Here is an 11739-nt window from a genome sequence, read left to right on the forward strand (position 1 = left end):
GAGCTGATAGATGTTTTGCATATGAAGATATGCAAATGGCCAATAGCACATGAAAAAATGCTCCACATCACTAATGATCAGGGAAGTGGAAATCAAAACCATATACCATCTCATCCCAGTTAGACCGGCCATTATTAAAAAGACCAAGAATAACAAATGCTGGTGAGGATGTGAAGAAAGGGTAACTCTTCCACACTGTTGGTGGGACTGTAAATTGGTACAGCTGTTGTGGAAAACAGTATAGAGGTTTCTCAAACAACTGCAGATAGAACTACCACATGATCCAGCAATCCCACTTCTGGGTATATACCAAAAGGAATGGAAATCATCATGTTGAAAGGATACCCGCACTGCCATGTTCATTGCAGCTCTATTTACAATAGCCAAAATATGGAACCAACCTAAATATCCATTGATGGAGGAATGGATAAGGAAAATGTGGTATATATACTCAACGGAATACTACTTAGCCATAAAAAAAGAAAGCAAGAAAGAAATTCTATCATTTGCAGCAATATAGATGAGCTTGGAAAAGATGATATTAAGTGAAATAAACCAGACACAGAAAGAGAAATACTGCATGGCCTCACTCATAGGTGGCACTAAGAAAGAAGATAAGAAAGAAAATGAAAGAAGTAAGCAAGCGAGAAAGAAAGAAAAGTGCACAATAATACATTGATCTTTCAGAAGGAGAGAACAAACCAAAGGGTACTAGAGATAGAGCAGGGGAGTAACACTGGGGTGGGGGGGAGAGTTGGGAGTGATTGGTCAGGTTAGGGGCATAAAGAATAATTACAATTTGTAATAGTGAACATGCTAATAATAAATAAGCAAATAAATTATCTCACCTACAAAGGGAGACAATTTTCATCTTCTTTTCTGGTTTAAATGCCTTTTATTTATTTTTTTGCCTAATTACTCTGGATAATATTTCCAGTACTATGTAAAATAGAAATGGTAAAAACAAGTATCCTTGTCTTGTTGCTGACTGCAGAGGAAAGTTTCTAGTTTATTTATCATTCAGTATGACGTTAGCTGTGGACTTCTCAAATATGACCTTTACTATATTAAGGCAATTTTCTTCTATTCCTAGTTTATTGAGTGGTTTTTTTTTTTAAATTATAAAAGCATGTTGAATTTTGTCAAATATTTTTTTCTGCATCAATTGAGATGATCATGATTATCATATGATTTTTGTTCTTCATACTTTTAATGTGTATTATATTGATTGGTTTTCATATGTTGAACCATACCTGATTTCCAGGAATAAATCCCACTTGTTCATCGTATACAAGTCTTTTAACGTATTATTAAGTTCTGTTTGCTAATATTTTATTGAGGATTTGGTCCTTATTGCCTCTTGCTTGGGCTTTTGCAATAGCATCATTACGTAAGTCCCTGCTTCCTGTCTCTTGGCTGTCTAATTCACTTTATACAGAACTCAAGGTAATTTTTCCTACATTGTAAAATTTGGATCATGTCATTGTTTAACTTGAAGATCTTTTTTAAAGGTCCTTTCTTTCCCAAATAAAGTTTAAACATCCAAAATTCCCACTTAAGGTTGTTTGGCACTTACCCTGAATCCACAGTTTTTATCTCTCATTATGCTTTTACTACATATGTAACATTGGCCCTGAATTCTACCACCTCTAAGGATTTTCACAACCAGTTCACTCCATTTGAAATCCCTTTGCCCATACCCACATACTGAAATATTACATATCCTTAAAGACCAGATCAAAAACCACTTTCTTCTCGAAACCTTTATTCATTCCATCCATTCGTTTTGTCAACAAATATTTGCTGAGCATGTCCCATGTGCTAGCTACCATGCAAAGTGCAAGAGATACACAAATGAATGAGCTAAGGCTTCTGCCCTTAAAAAGCTCAGTCTAGCAAGGGGAGACAAAAGAGAATCAAGTTAGAGTGATTTGAAGTTTAATAGGTGCTAAAATGGAAATATTTACACAGTGAAATGATACCTGGAGGGTTTAGGAATTGTTCCAAAAAGTAGATAACACTTGGACTAAGTGTTAAATAAGCAGGCATTTACCAAGCAAGCAAGGTGGCAAATGGCATGCAGGTCGAGAAGACAGGTTGAGCCAAAGAACAGGGCATGTAACCATATGACAGCCTTAAATATTATCGTTAACTATCTTTGTTTCCTTTTTCCAGACCAACTTGCTGATCCCAGACAGATCGTATAGTCTGTCTACACTTTGGTTTCCTTAGGTGTAAGATTGGGTTAGTAACATGTATCACCCACCTGGCACAGAAAAGTATTAAAAAGATAATGCTCGTAAATACAAAGACCTATGTCTGGACATAGAAAATCTTTTCTTGGCCTTATCAACACAAGTTAAGCACTCCCTTTTCCCTAGGATCATAAACATTTACTTGTGAAATTACTGAAAATTGTATTCTTTTTTTAAATTGAAAAATGAATGGTCATGAACACACAAACCAATGTTGAGCCTCTATAGCAGGTGCCAGGCACCATGGTAGACATTTTGTAAACTTTACCTAATTTAACTCTCATAAAAAGCCTATCAAGTGGTTATTATTGCCAGTTTTTAGGTAAAGAAAATGAGGCTCTGGGAGGTTAGGGAATTCATCCACAGTCACAAAGCATGTCAGAGATGAAACCAAAATTTCATCTTAACTATTTTGACTGCTAGTTCCATGATATCCTTTTCTTTTTCTTTCATTTCCCTGTCTTTTATTATATTTCATCGTTTTTTCGTTGCTCAAAGTTTTAATGCAACAATAAACAAGTGCTAATATTTTATAATTTATCTTTATTAATATAAGAAAAATCGGTTTGTCCTATATCTTTTGTGATCTTGAATGTATGTGAACTGATGGACAAAATAAAGATCAAGTAGGTACTAATATCAGCTGTGCTACTTTAACTACTATTCCTCCAACTGGAACTTGTTTGTGCTGTGGCACATATTTATGAACGAGATGTTTCTGTGGGATGGGGACAGGAGGTTGTCTTTCCTATGCATGCGTCTTCTTCATATTTGGGCCAGTTTACTCTTCATTGTCACTACTAATTCCTTGTTTGGGGGAACAGAACTGTGACAATTTATCATCATTCATCATTCAAGCATTGATCAAAAAGTAATTGAACACCACTTTTAAGCAAAAGATTGTTGTAAGTGCTGAAGATAAAAGTGGATCAGAAACCCCTCCCCCCCACTCCCTTTTCTTAGGCAAGTAGGACTTGGCTTCTACATTGCGTGCTATTTGGTTTGGAATCTAGATGTTCTACTGTTTGAGTTTCTTTTAATGAAGGAGATACATAATGAAAAATAAGCACTGTGAAACTCTGCTTTGCATGTTTACAAAAACCTTTATTCTGATGATAATCTTTAAGCTTTGAGGGGGAAAAAAACCCCACAGTTGTTGCATAACTGAAGCAGCTTCAAACAGAAATGGAACCACTTGTGAGGATGTTTGACCACACAAAAACTACAAGGTAAACCCTTTTAATTAGGTATGGTTCTATGCTGTTTTACCACCTGGCTAACAAACACGATTTTAGGCAGGAATATCTAGACAGGATCTCAGGAATGTAAAATTCCAATGTGAATGTCACAATTACTCAGGATCAGGAGGATACCTTCAGTTTTTCAGAGTTTTTTTCAGTAATGGATAAAAATGCTTTGAATTCACTCTGAGAAAAAAAATGAGCTATCGAAATCCTCATGCAGATGTGGGATGCAGCCATTGAAAGCCTTACATGATGAAAGATACCATACATAAAAACTCTGTCATTCCTTCACTCTTGTCTCTTTAGCAATGAATACGGCTCATTCACTGGCTTTTGTTCTTTTCAACCAGTCTAAAGGAGGTTAATAACATTAATAATCTTTTCTTTTACCAGCCACAGTATCTTAAAGCAATTCAGACAATTGGTGAACATAACTCTCCACTATTTGACTACAGCAGTCTTAACAACGATGTTGGAAAATGCAAGCAACCTAGTCAAAGTTATTCAACAAGAGTTTTTCACATATTAAGACACTATTTCAGTTTGTTGAATGAGTTAGATGGAGTCAAGGAGATGTGAGTAGGTGCTTGTGGACTTCTTCTTGGTGACTGGTCTTGAGGATTGCCTTGGAAATGCTTCTCCCCTCATATTTGAGACCTTTGGTTTCATCACGAGTGCATAAGCCTTAGATATGTTGGCAGAGAAATGCAACCTGACCCCAGGAGAAGCTGAAAGCTGTCTTGTAAATTTATTACAAATGTAAGATTAATTCTCAAATAGACCCTTTGGTTTGGGGTAGTCTCATCCCACCCACAAGTAACCAAGAAAGCAAATTCTCTCATTTAGAAACTACATATTAGCCATAAATATGGAGAAAAAGCTTTATCAGGATGATAGGTCAGATGCTGTCAGTTGGACAGCTCAAGAGTTTGGCTCCTACTGAAGAATTCTAAAGAGAAGACTTAGAAATTCAACATGAAAACCCATTATAAAAAGTATGATACACGTTTTAGAAATAATTCAAATATTGTGTAGAAATTTGGGGTGAAAGGAATAAATCAGATCTGGATCCTATCCTCAAATCATCAATCTAACAGGTAAGATAAAACATAAAAATAAATGACTACAATGCAAAATGAAAATTTAAAAAGATAAAAAAACAATATGGTTAGATTCTGAAGGAGCTCAGGGAGTGGGAAATTTCTTACAGCTGGAGAAATCAGTAGAAGATTTAGGAAGGAAGTGACATTTGATCAGGACATAGAACATTTTGGTATAAGGAAAAGGGAGGAAAGAGTAAAAAAGCAAAGGCACAGGGAAGACATGACTTTTACAGAGCTAACTAGCTCTTTGACTACATTGGAAGGCATGTGAAGAAAACCACCAGGGTTCAGTGCGAGCAGTTAGGCAGAGTGAGATCGTGAAGAACTCGAAGGCTGGGCACAACATGGCACAAGGCAGCCTTCCTCCTGCTTCCATTACCCCTCCTCTGTTCCTAACAGGGTTCTTTCCGGAAAGTTACCATTTAGGGCTCCTCGTTCAGTGTCACAGCCTTATTTAAATCAGACGTGACACCCAACACCTCTCTTTTCTCTTCCCCAAGATATTTCTCTTCTATCCTTGACGGGGTATGCACCTTAAGCACAGCTCTGAGCACCAAGTTCCCAGTCTCACAGATCTGACTGAGAGACTTGTGGTGTGGCAGCTTGCCAGGCCCCGATCGCTAAGCCAGGAGAGCCGGCCATGGGGGAGTTAATCTGACATCAGAATCAGGAGCGAAGCTCCCTCTCTAAAAGCACCCCTAGGGCGTCAGTGCTAAATTGTACCTGACATTTAATTCCAGCTTTGGGCAGTTTCGTGTGAAATTTGACTTCAGTGAGACATTGATCAGCCCACAGCTCTTCATGAGTTTTGACACAATCAATTTTCTCCAGAGGATTAGGCGATCATTAGCTGACTTACAGAAAGGCCTGGGTCACACACAGATTTCTGCAGGCCTCAAAACTGCACGCATGGAGGAAATGATGAAAAATTGCTGCTGGCAAGTGACTGCCCCCTTCACTGCAGAACACAGCCAATGAGAGTGTATGAAGAGCAGACACACCTTTAATCTCATCACCTCAGAAATCTGGGCCTTTGAGAGAGTTAAGGAAACTGTCTGGTTGATTTAGGAAAAGGGGACGAAGTTGGATACGACTCTACTCACCCAAAGTGTCCTTTACGACCATGCCTTGCTGTCCCAAACTTTCTTAACTTACTATTCTTATCTCTCTTTACCTAGAACTGCCTAGAGATGAGAGGAAAAATAAAGCACTTGATAAATGTGGATTCATATAACTAATTGTGAGGTTCTGGTCATTGAATCAACAAGCACTACTGGGTCCTAGGAAGCACTCTGAAGGCAAAATAGGTTTTTAAACCAGTAACCCCACCTTTATATGTAAAAACGCTCTACAACAAGGCAGTATGGATAACTTCCTGTATTACACAATTCATAAGATACAAAAAATCTTGCTTCTCCCAACACATAAACTACACTATAAGAAACTATGTCTGAATTTGCTCCCAACCCTATGTGCAGTGGCTAGCTCAGTGCCTGCTACATGGTCAGCACTCATTAAAAAACCGTCAAATGCATGAATGAATAAGTCAGCTGTCAAATTCCTGATATTGGAGTATTTCCTGTGGTGAGCATGTTACCAGAAATGTTTCTAGAAAGTTCCCATAAAAATAAAACATAAATACTGACCAATTTGCACACCTGTACATATTAGCACAGCATAGCATATATTCAGTAAGTATTTACTGAGTGACTGAACTTTGTTACTTCAGTTATTTGGGGATGTGAAGTAAGACAGGTAAATTCTCAGGTGAGGTGTGGTCTTTAAGTAGTTTTGGGTGTGTGTCTCTGGAGACACAGTTGCAATCAGCTGGAAGCAGAGAGTCGCCTACCTGCAGCATTCCTGAGGGCGTATGTGCACTATCCTCCCTACCAGCATAACTGACAGCTTTATAATCAAACAAGTAGCCCCTACTCACTATCCGTGACTTGAAAGACCATTAATGGGAGGGAGTTCCCTAAGCATGCCTACTTTTCTCCTCTCCCTAAATCCACAAGTCCTTCTGCATCCTCATGAGGAGATACACTTTTTAATACTTAGGGAGAGAAGATCTGTGGAGTCTGAACCAAATGGACTTTGAATTAATTCCTTAAGGAAATATGGCACCCTTCCTAAGACAGAATTGATCTTCCAGAAACTGGAAGATTGTGCAAAATAGTCCAGGCTCAGTTCCACCAGGCACTTGGGACTCAAGATGGTCTGGAACATAACAGGCCCTTATCATATGCTCAATATAGTTTGATGAGGAAATAAATTTAATTTAATTTGGTGCTGTTAAATATATCTTATTATCTGTTGCTATGATCTAAATGTTTGTCAGTCCCCTCACCCCTCAAAAGATGTAGATGTTGAAATCCTTATCCCCAAGGTGATGATATTAGGAAGTGGGGACATTGGTAGGTGATTAGTTCATGAAGGTGGAGACTTCATGAAAGGGATTGGTGCCTTTATAAAAGAGGCCACAGAAATACTCTCATCCTTTCCATCATGTGAGGTTACAGTGAGAAGACTGCCATCTATGAACCAAGTAGGGGCCCCTCACCAGATACCAAATCTGACAGTGCCTTTGATCTTGGACTTCCCATCCTCCAAATGTGAGAAATAATTTTCTGTTACATATAAGCTACCCAGTTTTTGGTATTTTGTTATAGCAGCTCAAACAGACTAAGACATTTGTAAAAACAGATGTTCTCGTGTTATTTCGTAAAACAGTGGTTTGAAATTAAAAGATAAAGATTTCAATCCTGGCTCTGCCCATCTTGGACATGACCTTAACTTTTGTGGCCTCAGTTTCCTTAGCTTTAAAGTGTATGCAGAAGAGCCATGGGTAGTGCCCACCACCTGGCAGAAAGCAGGCGCACACATGGGGCCCTAGGAAGTAGCATGCCAAAAAAAAGAACCACTTCTGCACAGGTGGTCCACCACAGCCACTGCCACAGCCACTCCTGCTGCAAGGGCAGCTCACTGCCACAGCAGCAGCCACAGCCACCATGCAGGCAGCCCACCGCCCACTCAACTGCATTGACACAAGAAGACTCATCACCAGAGACTGAAATAAATAAAAGGAAGTCTCAGAGAAAAAGGAACTCTCACACATGGTTGGTGGGACTGCAAAATGGTGCAGCCTTTATAGAAAATGGTATGGAGGTTCCTCAAACAACTACAAATAGATCTACCATATGACCCAGCTATTCCACTGCTGGGAATATATCCAGAGGATGGAAATCATCATGTCGAAGGTAGACTTGTACTCCCATGTTTATTGCAGCACTGTTTACAATAGCCAAGAGTTGGAACCAACCCAAATGTCCATCATCAGATGAGTGGATGAGGAAAATATGGTATATCTACACAATGGAATACTACTCTGCTATAAAAAAGAATGAAACACTATAATTCACAGCAACATGGGTGGACTTAGAGAAAATTATATTAAGTCAGGCACAGAAAGAGAAATACCACATGTTCTCACTTATTGTGGGAGCTATAAATAAATAAATAAATATACAAACAAACAGTCTGAAGGGAAGAAGGCACAATGATCACAACAATTCCTTGAACTTGTTAAGACAAGTGAACAGATATGATGTTGATGGGGGGAGGGGGAAGAAGGAGGGAGGAAGAGGAATTGGTAAATGGACAAGAAAATCAACTACATTGTATACTGATAAATTTTAAAATTTTTTAAATTAAATAAAAAATAATATAACACACATACAGACACACACACACACACACACATGCACACACACGAAGTAAGTCTCTCTCTTCAAAGAACATTCCAGAGTAACAGAAGAAGCAACTTCTCTAACAGGTTTACCAGAAATCAGTGTAGAGATAGTAGAAATACAAAAGAACAAGAAAATATGACACCACCAAAAGAATACAGTAATTCTCATATACCAGACACTGTAGAGAACAAAATCCATGACATGACTGAAAAGGGATTCCAAGCAACAATCTTACAGAAACTCAATGAGATACAAAAAGACTCAGACAAAATAATGAAATGATAAAAAAAGATCCAGGATATGAAGAAAGAAATTTACAAAGAGATTAATACCTTAAAAAGAATGTAGCTGAACTCGTGGAGCTGAAATATTAATTCAACAAAATACAAAACACAACCAAGAGCCTAAGCAGTATGTTAGAACAAGAAAAAGAACAAATTTCTGATCTCAAAGGTTGTCTTATTGAAATAATCCAGGTGGACCAAAAAAAAAAAAAAAAAAGGTAAAAGAATATAAAAAAATGAAGAAAATCTAAGAGAGCTAGCTGACAAGCTTAAACACACAAACATTCAAATCATGGGTATTCCAGAAGGGGAAGAGAAAGGAAAATGCATTGAAAGCCTATTCGGTGCAATAATAATGGAAAACTTCCCAAGTACAGGGACAGACACAGACCTTCAGATCCAAGAGGCTCAAAGATCCCCAAACAGATTCAATTCAAAAGTGTCTTCTGTAAGACATGTTACAGTCAAACTGGCAAAGCTCAAAGAAAAACAGAATCCTAAATCTGGCAAGAGTAAAGTGTCAAGTCACCTGTAAGGGAGCCCTCACCAGACTAACAGCACACTTTTCAACAGAAATTCTACAAGCTAGAAGAAAATGGTATGATACATTCAAAATACTAAAAGAAAAAAAAACTGCCAGCCAAGAATACTGTACCCAGCAAGGATCCTTAAGAAATGAGGGAGAAACAGTATATTTTCCAAACAGACAAAAAGTTTGGGAGTTTGACACCATATGACCAGCCCTGCAAGAAATTCTCAAGGGTGTCCTGCATCTGGAATCTAAAATTGATAATCACTACCATGAATAAACAAAAAAGAATAAAACCCACTGGTAGAACAAAAATGCAAATGAGAAAGAGAAGGAAACTAGACCTTACCACCTCAAAAAAACCACAAACATCAAAGACAAACAATAAAAGGAGAAGAAAGGAACAAAAAATATTTAAAAATCCAGATACAAATTGATAAAATCTCAGGACTAAGACAATACCTTTCGATAACAACCCCAAATGTAAATGGATTAAATGCCCCACTCAAAAGACACAGACTGACTGATCAGATTAAAAAGCTATATGCTGTCTTTAAGAGACTCACCTAACCTGTAAAGACACACAAAAAATAACACTGAAGGGATGGAAAAGATATACCACGCAAATGGAAACCAAAAAAGAGCAGGAGTAGCTATTCTTATATCAGATAAAATAGACTTTAAACCAAAAACCATAAAAAGAGACAAGGCCATTATATAATGATATAGGAATCTATCCAGCAAGAAGACATAACAATCATAAATATATATACAATCAACACTGGAGCACCAAGATATATAAAGCAAACACTGAAGGCCTAAAGAAACAGGAAGACCTCAACACAATAACAGTAGAAGACCCAAAGCCCCTCTCTCAGCACTGAACAGATCATCTAGGTTACAGTTTAGATCAGTTGGACCTGGCAGATATCTACAGAACATTTTAAGCAAAAACTGTAGAATATACATTCTTCTTATCAGCACATGGAACATTCTCCAGGATAAATCACACATTAGGTCACAAATCAAGTCTCAACACATTTTAAGAAATTGAAATCACTTCAAGTATCTTTTCAGACCACAATGGGTTAAAACTAGAAATCAATAACAAACAAAATTCTGGAACCTATACAAATACATGGAAATTAAACAGCAAGCTCCTGCATGACCTATGTGCCCAAGAAGAAATTAAACAGGAAATCAAAAGATTTGTTGTAACTAATGAAAATAATAACACATCATACAAAAAGCTGTGTGATACTGCAAAAACAGAAATAAGAGGGAAGTTTATTGCAACAAAAACTTACAACAAAAGGATACAAAGATTTCAAATAAACAACCTAACACTACACCTCAATGACCTGGAAAAGCAAGAACAATCCAAGTTCAAAATTAGTAGACAAAAAGAAATAAGATCTGAGCAGAACCAAACGAAATAGAGACTCAAAAAGTGATGCAAAAGGTCAATGGAACACAATGTTGTTTTTTTGAGAAGATAAACAAAATAGAAAAACCATTAGCTAGGCTAGCTAAAAAAAGGAATGAGAAGACCCAAATAACAAAAATCAGGAACAAAAAAGCAGACATTACAACCACTACCACTGAAACACAAAGAATAATTTGAGACTATTATAAACAATTATATGCCATCAAATTCACATACCTGGAAGAAAGGAAAAAATTTTGGACACACACAAACTACCAAGACTGAATCAAGAAGACATAGAAAACCTGAACAGACCAATAACAAGAAATGAGATTTAAGCAGTAATCAGCAGTCTCCTGAAAAAGAAAAGCCCAGAACCATATGTCTTTACTGATGAATTATAACAAACCTTCAAAGAGAAATTAATACCAATTCTCTTCAAATTATTCCAAAATCTTGAAAAAGAGGCCATTCTCCCAAACTCATTCTATGAGGCCAGCATCACCCTAATACCAAAGCCAAAGATACAAGAAAAAAAGCAAACTGCAGGCCAATAACTCTGATGAACTTAGACACAAAACTCCTCAATAAAATATTAGCAGTCAGAACATAGCAATACATCAAAAAATTGCACACCATAATCAAGTGGGATTCATCACAGGGCTGCAAGCATGGTTCAACAAACTCATCAATAAATGTGATACACCACATCAACAAAACCAAAGACAAAAACCATATAATTATCTCAATCGGTGCAGAAAAAGCAATTGACAGAATTCAACATCCCTTCATGATAAAGATTCAGCAAATTAGGTATAGAAGGAAAGTATCTCAACACAATAAAAGACATATATGACAAACCCACCACCAATATCATCTTGGGAGGCGAAAAACTGAAACCTTTTCCCTTAAAAATGGGAACAAGACAAGGATGCCTACTCTTACCACTCCTATTTAATGTGGTATTGGAAGTACTAGCCAGAGCCATCAGGCAAGAGAAAGAAAGAAAGGGCATCCAGATAGAAAAAGATGAAGTAAAACTGCCCCTGTTTGCAGATGACATGATCCTATATGTAGATAAACCTAAAAATTTTTCCAAAAAATGCTCAGAGCTGATTAACAATTTCAGAAATGTTGCAGGATACAAAA

This window comes from Cynocephalus volans, chromosome 8 (genome assembly GCF_027409185.1).
Source record: "Cynocephalus volans isolate mCynVol1 chromosome 8, mCynVol1.pri, whole genome shotgun sequence".
In the NCBI taxonomy this organism is placed as follows: domain Eukaryota; kingdom Metazoa; phylum Chordata; class Mammalia; order Dermoptera; family Cynocephalidae; genus Cynocephalus; species Cynocephalus volans.